This window comes from Scomber japonicus, chromosome 2, assembly GCF_027409825.1.
Source record: "Scomber japonicus isolate fScoJap1 chromosome 2, fScoJap1.pri, whole genome shotgun sequence".
In the NCBI taxonomy this organism is placed as follows: Eukaryota; Metazoa; Chordata; class Actinopteri; order Scombriformes; family Scombridae; genus Scomber; species Scomber japonicus.
The window spans coordinates 4,401,612-4,412,201 of NC_070579.1; the positions used below are offsets into that span (position 1 = coordinate 4,401,612).

At 36.3% G+C, this 10,590-nt stretch overlaps 1 long non-coding RNA gene across 1 annotated transcript; it reads right to left on the minus strand.

The window, feature by feature from the left end:
• Positions 1-723: 723 nt before the first annotated feature.
• On the minus strand, positions 724-3,743 carry LOC128367461 (uncharacterized). Its single transcript, XR_008321924.1, has 3 exons — positions 3,701-3,743; positions 3,542-3,581; positions 724-790 (listed from the first exon to the last, which is right to left on the minus strand). It is a non-coding gene; the product is annotated as an uncharacterized LOC128367461 (long non-coding RNA).
• Between the last annotated feature and the right edge of the window lie 6,847 nt (positions 3,744-10,590).

Genomic DNA, 10,590 nt, shown 5'->3' on the forward strand with positions numbered 1-10,590 from the left:
ACTGAATACTTACACACTTTAGCCTATAGAAGCTGTTTTCCTTCTGTTTTTTAATACTGCATACACATTTATGTATTTTTTGATTGTATAATATACAACTTCGGCTCCCATTATCTGTAAATATCAGGAAAATCTGTCTAATTCTGTTAAAAATCTGACATTTCCACATCATCTTTTTCAGCTGACACACCCCAAAGTCCCTCATCACTTTGCTTTATAGTCCATAGATATACAGTACTGTGCAATAGTCTTAGGCCACCATTAGATTAGTTGTTTTAGTAATGCTATAATGACCATGTATAATAATATAAGTGTCTCTTTATTAGAATACAACCAGAAAATACAGGAAATGTTTCTGCAGTATTAAAAACAGAAAAGAAAACAGCTTCTATAGGCTAAAGAGTGTAAGTATTCAGACCTCCCCAACAGCAGGAGCCTTGCTCTCTTAAACCTGAATGGAATGGAACCTTAATTAATAATGATAATTAATAATTACATTTTGTGTACATATTTCCTGTATTTTCTGTTTGTATGATGGTGGTGGCCTAAGACTTTTGCACAGTACTGTATAAGTCCAACTTCCCAGGTAAAGGGAAGGCAGCATTAAGCCCCAAAAAAATGAAGGATGTTTCTCTCACGAGCCAATATTCTTTCAGTGAATAGAGCATGAGTTAACTCACTGTCCTTGGATGCCATCTACAATAGTTTCGAGGTCGTTCTGGTTCACAGCATCTGCAGTGTTTCCAGCTGACAGGAAGAAGACCAACGCCAACCAGTAGAGACCAGCCATCTGCACACAGATCAAGTTCACTGACTGAGCCTTTTACACAAACAGCATCATCATACAGAGGATTCAAAACAGGGAAATTATGTGGACAGTACATGTCTACTGCAGGTAAAGCCTTTGTTTAATTCACACTGAGTTTCATTAACACTTAAGATTTGTTACAGTTATAGTTTTATTGAATTCATGTGACACCTTCATATAAAGCAGCAGCATTTCAGGACAAAGATAAGGGTTAGGGTAAAGGCAAGGGAAGTTTATCTGTGTCGCACATTTCAACAACAAGGCAATTCAAAGTGCTTAACATAAAAGATCAAATGCATTTATACAGGATATAAAAGCAACACATACAGTGGTAAATTGCATATAAAATTAAGCTTACATAGAATAAGAGGATAAAATGTATGTTGCGATGGGTTAGGGTTAGTTTAATAAAAGAAGTAAATTTAAAAAATCAAAATCAAAAAAATATATTCATAATTATTTTGTTATCTCATATGCTAATGTATCACCTGCTGAAGTATTGCAGTACGTAAAGTGATGGTTTGGTAGGTGGAGGTGAATGAAATCTATGTGCTTATTAAGAGTGTTTTGTCTCCATCTGCTGGTGAAAAGGTGAACTGCATGATATGAGTCTAAATTGATATCCAGATGCGTCGCTGTTGATCAGTATCTGTCTCTCAGATGGCTCATTGTCAGTATGATGCTTTGATTGTTGCTCTTTGTTCTAATGTTTGCTTTGTGGTGATGGAGACTGACACATAAGATTCAATTTAGTCCCGTAATGTAAATCCAGAAATATTTGTCTTCTAGTATTTGTATTATTGAGCCGAGTAAAGAACGAGTCATTTGTTTGGGTCTTTTTGTTGAATCTATTGTTGAAAGTATAATCTGTGTAACGTAGCTATCAATCCTGAAAAATACTGTATAGCTTCATATACAGCATGAACACACCCTGTGTGTGTGTGTGTGTGTGTGTGTGTGTGTGTGTGTGTGTGTGTGTGTGTGTTTGTACATGTCTGCAGCGCTTCCTATGTTACTTCACTGAGTGTACACATAAAAAACAGACTTAAGTCCTACTTCCCGAATGTCACTGATAGTTTTATCAGAATTATCCACAGTGTTTCCACACAATCATTTAAAGTCTCTGATCAGCTTCTATTAAGCTTCAGCAGTCTGAGTTACTATATCAAGAGATATCTGACACATTTACAGTCTTTTGAGCATCAGATTCCCTCTTGGGGTCTGATTTACTAAGATCCCAAATAGTGGGTACTAAATAGCGTGTACGGTGCAATAGATTGTGCGTTTCGTTTGCAGGTGATCTACTAAGAATAACTGTAAATGAAAACAGGAGCAACAGGAGCAGACAGCAGGATTTAAATGAGGGTTTTGTGTCTTAATGGAGAGTTTGGACGAGCAGAAAGCTGCAAGAACAAAATGAAATGTGATCAGGTTCTAGTGGAAGAGGTTAACTAATATATTGATTATAAATGTGATCAGGTTCTAGTGGAAGAGGTTAACTAATATATTGATTATACATGTGATCAGGTTCTAGTGGAAGAGGTTAACTAATATATTGATTATAAATGTGATCAGGTTCTAGTGGAAGAGGTTAACTAATATATTGATTATAAATGTGATCAGGTTCTAGTGGAAGAGGTTAACTAATATATTGATTATAAATGTGATCAGGTTCTAGTGGAAGAGGTTCACTAATATATTGATTATAAATGTGATCAGGTTCTAGTGGAAGAGGTTAACTAATATATTGATTATAAATGTGATCAGGTTCTAGTGGAAGAGGTTAACTAATATATTGATTATAAATGTGATCAGGTTCTAGTGGAAGAGGGTAAGGTAAACTACTAATATTACATTCATTACGGTTAAACTACTAATATTACATTCATTATGGTAAACTACTAATATTACATTCATTACGGTTAAACTACTAATATTACATTCATTAAGGTAAACTACTAATATTACATTCATTAAGGTAAACTACTAATATTACATTCATTACGGTTAAACTACTAATATTACATTCATTACGGTTAAACTACTAATATTACATTCATTACGGTTAAACTACTAATATTACATTCATTATGGTAAACTACTAATATTACATTCATTACGGTAAACTACTAATATTACATTCATTATGGTTAAACTACTAATATTACATTCATTATGGTAAACTACTAATATTACATTCATTACGGTTAAACTACTAATATTACATTCATTACGGTAAACTACTAATATTATATTCATTACGGTAAACTACTAATATTACATTCATTATGGTAAACGTACTAAATGGACAGTGTGTACTATCTTGCACAGTTGCAAGACGCAAACCTCAGTGCGCTGCGTTAATCAGGCCCTTAGTGTTTCCCTGTTGAGCTGTGGTGGAAGTATAGTAACAAAAAGAGATACTCTGGCAAATAAAGTGTATGAGAAAAATAGGTGCAAGACTCTCATTGCTATACAAACCACAAAAAAAAATGGGACTAGTCTTTAAATAAAACCCACACTACTGTAACAGCTGGAAACTGTAGTGTTTAGCAAATGTTACAAGGAGAAAAAGTACATTTGTGGAGGACCATGTTCAGCAGCAGATAGGTACAAATTCAGTGCTCTAGTGAGTATTAGTAATGGGTATAGTGAAGCAATAAATTAAAGCAGTAACACCCCAACAATACTTCAAATAGTCATCAGTGTAAAAAAGAAAAAAATGCTGCTCACTTTCATCGATGTTGTCAGAAGTTCTTTTAGTCTGAAAAAACTGTAGAAAATATACAGACATTTATCAGATAACCTGCTTTTTCTGTTATTGAATATACGTTTTACATGTTATCATCTTATGTGAAAACCCTAGTGCAGATATTGAAGTGTTTCTTTTACCTGCTTTGGTCTTCTTGGATTCTTTCCTCTCAGTGTCTCAGTGCTGCTGCAGTAAATACAATCAGAGAGAAGGGACGTTTTTATAAAGAGGGAAACCACAGCCATGCCCTCAAAGTGGCACCATGACCTTATTTGAACATTTAGATCCCCACCCTTTGAATTTAGTGAGAAATGTAAGAACATTTAGAAGAAGACAAGAGGAAGAGGTTTTATCAGTGAAATATGTGTCAGGTCTTTACAGCAAAACATGATGATTCAGCAGTTATTGGTTTTATCAGGGGAGGAGGTGAGAAGGAGAACAGGCACACTGGTGGGAACTTTGTAAACTGGTGCAACCGCAACCATCTACAGCTCAAACTGTCAAAGATTAAAGAGATATTTAGCTTTCTCTGGCACTTTTTGCACACAGTATTTTATTTTTATTTATTCCATATATGCACATACATACTTGTTTTATTAATACAATTTTGGGGTAATTAGTAATTACTTTTAGTTTTTCCATTGGGTAGTTACAGATTTTAATGTTATGTGTAGCTATAGCTGCTATAACCAAGCAACTTCCTTTGAAGGATCAATAAAGTATCTATTTCACTATCACTATCTATCTAACTCACCCAGGTGTTCACTCTGAAAACTGCCTGGGAAGCCCCTACAATTAATTGCACCTGGGGGCCTTCAACACATATGAGAACAGCTGATTCAAGCTATCTATCTATCTATCTATCTAGGGCACATGTGTCAAACTCAAGGCCCGCAGGCCAAATGTGGCCTGCCATGTCATTTTATGTGGCCCGTGAGAACTTAAAAGGTCTGATTGTCTTAAAATAAATAAGTCAAAAGCGTGTCATGCCGATCATGCTACCCGCGAAGTGATTGCAGAATAGATTGCAGTGTATCCACAGTGTATGTCTTTTGTGTTATAAGGCAATGTCGGTTGTCAAAGAGTACAATCTACGTTGGCATTTTGACACCAAACACGGAGCTAAGTATGCCAAAGTTAGCCTTCCAGAAAAACAACAAATTGTCCAATAATTAAAAGGCAAGCTATGATTGTGGCAGAATGTGTTCACGAAAGCCAAAAACACTGCGGCAGTGAAAGCTAGCTTTATTGTGGCTGAAGAAATCACCCCGAGCTTCAAAGTCTTTTGCAGATGGTGCCTTTTTGAAGCAGTGTATCCTGAAGGTCTTGTGAGCAGGTGTGTCCTGACCAGATACAGGCTTTTAAAAATGTCAGTTTATCAAGAAACACCATCGCGCACTGAGTTACGGAACTAGCAGGAAACCTGGCAACACAGCTGGCCAAAGAGACACGCAGCTACATAGCTTTTTCATTAGCTCTTGATGAAAGCACAGACGACATGGATACAGTGCAGCAATCCATTTTTATTGGCGTTAAGTCAGACCTCTCTGTCACTGAGGAGCTGTTGAATGTAGCTGCCATGCATCGGACCACAACAGGACGGGACATTTTTAATGTAGTGGAGAAGTCCGTAAATAAAAATGCATTGCCCTGGGAAAAGTTGGTGGGATTAACTACAGATGGTGCACCTGCAATGTGTGGAGGAAAAGTGGGCTTGGTTGGATTAATGAAGGAGAAAATGGAAAAAAGTAACTGTCACACGCCTCTGATAACGTACCATTGCATTATCCATCAAGAAGGTTTGTGTGGGAAGGTGCTGGGGATGGATAATATCGTGACCACGCTCATGAATACAGTGAACTTCATTCGGGCGCGTGGCCTAAACCAGACACTGACACACTGGTCACGGAAAAACGGTGTCAGACATCTGGCCAGAAAGCGCATAGGTAAGCATTTTTAAAAACCTAATTAAAATATAATGTATTTCAACCAAGAAGAAGAATAGTTCAACTGTGTGCAATTTAATGATTGTTCTTGCATTTTGTTTTGTTTGTTATTTTCAGAACATGATCAGTGGATGAGAATGGTGGAGAGGGGATCCACTTGGTGTGTTCAAGGACAGGGAGCATCTCCTCATCAACTTCACCTAAAAACTTGACCAATATAGTTGTGAATTGAGACAACTCTGATTTCGAGTTTATTACATATACTACTTTATATGTGTAGCAATGTATTTAGTGTTTACAGGTTTATGTGTTTGTGCAGACAAATCTGCAAAGCAGTGTCCAGCCAATTGTTTTTGTAAAATGCTACATCTGTCACACATGTTCTTAGCAACTCACAATTGTTGGTTGTACTTATTCTGTTATTCTGTCCCTCTCAACTGTGACAAAAAGGTTTTGAACAAAGTTAATGTCATAACTAGTGTTGGATGATATTTTTCTTTATTCATTTGGATAGTTTGATCATTGATTAATGGAATAATGTGGGTTTCTTAACCTGACAATTTAAAATGATTTATGTTATAACAGAGCAAGAAACATAGTAAACATATTTTTTTTCTATGCAAATGCATATGTAATATTTGTAATTTGAATAAGTAATAAATTTAAAGTTATTTAACATTAAGGAGTAGTTACATTTATTTTACATTACATTTGGTTACATTTAGTTACATTTATACTGTAACTTACCGTTACATGTGGCCCTTTGAGGGTAACCATTATGCTGATGTGGCCCTCGGTGAAAATGAGTTTGACACCCCTGACCTATGATTAGGGTTAGGTTTTTTTGGATTGGTTATTGTTTTTGTTTTTCAAAGGGTGTTTGTGTATTTATTTCCGTTCCCACACCCTAAAATGTCTTCCTCTTCTCACAGGCTATTCTTTCTTCTCCATTTTGACCAAAATCTGCATCTTTAATCTGCAAGTCATGATCAACAGGCAGATTTGCTTTTATACTGCCTGAAACACAAAACATTTTCTCACAGAGGTAGCAGGAAAGTTTTTTTCAAGGTTGAAAGAAAAGTAACATACTTACACTTGAAATAAACAGTCAAAACTAACTACCTGACATTTGAATGACTGACATCACCATCCTGAAAGCTGAGAAAAACATCTTTCAAAGTCACAAAAACAGCACAAATCCTGCTTCATTGCCTTTTCAAACTGTTTTTATATTTATTCGTATATTATGCATTTTTTTGCCTGTTGATCATGACTTGCAGATTAAAGATGCAGATTTTGGTCAAAATGGAGAAGACAGAATAGCCTGTGAGAAGAGGAAGACATCTTTAGAGCGTGGGAACGGACGTAAAAACACAAACACCCTTTTAACTGCCGAAAAAACCCAACCAAATACAATATTTTCAAACAGTAGTAAAAGGTAAAAAGAAAAAACTACATTTTGGGAAAGACTTTATTTTACTGGTCCCTTAGTAGATGGATATATATATATATGCTTTATGAAGCTGGTCTTAAAGCAGCACTTGCAAATGCAGCGTGAGTCAATATCCTTCAAAGTGTCTGAAAAAATTAATCTTTTATTATTATGCTGTGCACAAGAACCACTCCATTACTTGAGTATAAGTATAAATACCACAATGTAAAAAATATAGTTCTTAAGACATTTAATCAGTCCAAAATTCAAAAACCAGGAAATCCAATTCACAGGACAGAGGTACAAAACACTTGGCAAAAACTCAGAAGAAAAAGCAAAACTGGTCAATAAGACTAAAAATAATTACTGGGAAACTGACACTGGAACACTGACAGTAATCTGACAAGACAATCTGGCACAGAAGGGAAAGCGCACACCACATATATACACTGGAAGATAACGAGACACAGGTGTAGCACATTAGGGGAAGGGAGGCAATCAACAGGAGGGAAGGAAGCTAGAAAAGACAAGGGAAACACACGCACCAAAATAAAACCAAAAAGTTCTGACACATAAATGTGTTTTCAGTTTTTGGACTTTTTCACTAATCTTGAAATATTGGATCATTTGAACATTTATTGAAATTAAACCATGTGAGAAGTTTAGAGGGAAACACCACTATTTGGTGGAGCTGTTAACAACTCATAGACATCTGAAATGTGTCAAGAAGACACAACTACACATTGACATTATACAAGAGCTCACAGCACTAAAATATTCAAAGGGGGATCATTTGTTGGTCATCTTCTCATATATCTATGTGGCATCAAAGGGAATGTGGCCTCTTACATTTAATGTCACTTCTAGCTGATGGAAAACTGAAGTTTATAGATACTTTTCATGTAGTTACAAATTAACTGTCAAGAAAAAAGTAGGTTTTGTGTATTTACAGTGCTCATGTCATTGTATTCATTCATGTTTTCAATCATTATGTACATCATTGACAAATCCTCTCATGTTCTGATTTGATTGATTAAAGCTTGGCTCAGCATCATTCTGGTCTTTTCTTTTCTTTTCTTTTCTTTTTAAGTAGTTAAACAGTGTTCAATCTGTAAGCTAGCAGTAACTGGAAATGAATTAACTATATTGTTTTTACTACAGGATCATGGTTACACATTTGTTTATTTTAATATGCAATGCAAAAAGAATCCCACAAGGTGGCACTGCTGTGTAGCATTGCATCATCACACACTATGAGGTATTGTAATCATTTTTAAACAGGTTACTTACAGTTTTATAGTATTAACCTGTTGCTGGCCCACAAAGCCACACATAGAGGGAAAAAAGACAAGACAAGCACTGTCATGCCCACACATCTATGCCCGGTCTATTTTGGCCATTAGTGAAAGCCTGTGGCCTGTGAGTGAATTACAGAGTATAGAGGCTTTAATTAAATAGCTTGAGTAGTGCCTGAAAATACTATCATGTGAATGTTCCCAAATGACTGACACACAGACAGAAGAGAAATTATGCTTAGCAAATCTTTAATCAAAAAGAAAAGGACTTTAGATTTGGAAATGCATTACAGAACAGAGTAGCATGACTATAAAAGGCTGTAAATAGTGAGGATAATTCACATAACATTACATTTTGGTGTATTTTAGCCCCATTGATCAATTGCAAACCATTTTGACACTTTTGGCCTTTCAGGGAACAGAGAACTGTAAAGTTCAAAAGGGAAGAAGATATTTCATTGACCTTGTTGTCACACCGCAATTGAAATGCAGTTTCATGAAAATCTGCTCTACTAGAGAACAAACTGCTTTACAAGAGATGTTGATGTGATTTGTAGTCAGTCATGATGATCAATGAATGGGAAGTACTTATATGTTTGAATTACCTGGGTCAATTTATCCTCTAGTTTGCTACTGAAAGCAGTAAGTCATCATCAAGCTTCCACCACCGGCTGTTTCACAAGCACATGCAAATAGATTATAGATCTGGTGTGACCCCTCACTGAGGTGATGCTTATTAAATCTTGTAGGATGAAAAAGAAACAAGTGCATTTTAAGCATTAAAGATTTCAGTTTGTTGAACTGCTGTTGAGTTCAGGTCTACAAATCTACAGGAACATGTACTGATATTACAGGATGATTGAATAAGAAAAATAGTTCCAACATGTGGCCCCCCTTCTTCTCCTCACTTTACTGTCCCCTCTACTCATTCATGTTTTCACATGTCATTTTAGCTATGTATTTTAAAGATGTATGTTTAGATTTAGAGTCTACAGCTCTGTGAGGCTGTCCTGAAAACACAGCAATACTCACATCATGCTCTCAAATGATAATCGTAACATGTTGATATTAAGCAAATGTAATGTTCACAATCTTAGCTCAGAGTCTTAGCGTGAGTACAGAAGAGACTGATGGTAGTGTCATGAGTTAGTTTTACATTGATTTGGTCTTAAACCAAACAAAGGATTTTAATGTTTGTTTGTTTTTACTATTTATCTTCTGGGGATCATGAATGTTTGTAGCAGATGTCATAGCAATCCAGCCAACATTGCCAATCCTGATGTATTGCTGCTAACATGGCTAAAAAGAAACTTCACGTTTAAACTTAACTGTATCGTCCATGATATTGAGATTTGTTGTTGAACAATCACCTGGTGTTTTTGTTCTATAACATCACTGTTATAGTTTGGCTGTAATTATGACAATAGTGGCAGCAGTAATAATTAAAATAATGTTTGAGGGCAATGTTGCAGTGGCCTTAGCTACTAGTCTGTATACTCTTCATGTCCCTGCAAATCAGTATGACCTGAATCACAGCAGTCCTAAGAACTTATCTTCTCTCTGCTACCATCACTGAGTCTGCAACCCTCAACCTGAAACACAAATGTTTGCAACTTGATTACCATTGGAGCAGCTGTTGCATGATGTCCAACCATTAACTCTTTGACAACGGAATATGTTGTCTAAACCTACTGATGTCCCAAGCCGTTGAAGGGCATTACTCCTTTCCTGCTCAGTGTTGGATGGATCAGTGTTGGATTGGTATATTGTAGAAAACACAACAGCGTAACTACTCCATAGCTGAACGCGTTTTATTCTTTCAAGGATGCTCTGGGGATGTGTGCTGCTTGAACATTTGTTGACACATGGGGAGGCAAAAACATAGAAAAGCAACATATCGTTATCATTAGCATTAGCCCTGTTGTGTAAGTTGTCCAATTGGTCCACAACACGTGACTCTGCATGGTCATCATATCCATCCCCCCTCAGATATTTGGCTGCAACCACCCTGGTGCCGATGTACACCTCACCACGGTTAATCCCGTCTTTCACACCTTGATCTGGGTCACTTGTGTAGACCTCTTGAAGGGCTTCGTTCAGTTCCAGGTCGTTTGAGATCCTAACAGCCAGACTGAACATGCCTTGTGTCCCATACCTGCCAAAAGAAAAGGCATACACAACATGCCACCATGTATCTTAGATGTTTTGATAAAAAATCTAGATAAATCTGGTAATATTTTACTAGTTTTTTGGTGGAAAATAAAATTGGAGATTTGTTCAGTTCAAATTACTAGTTTTGTCATTGGGCCGGCATGTTATGGATATTGATATGTGGTTGTTGACAGTGTCGTGTCATT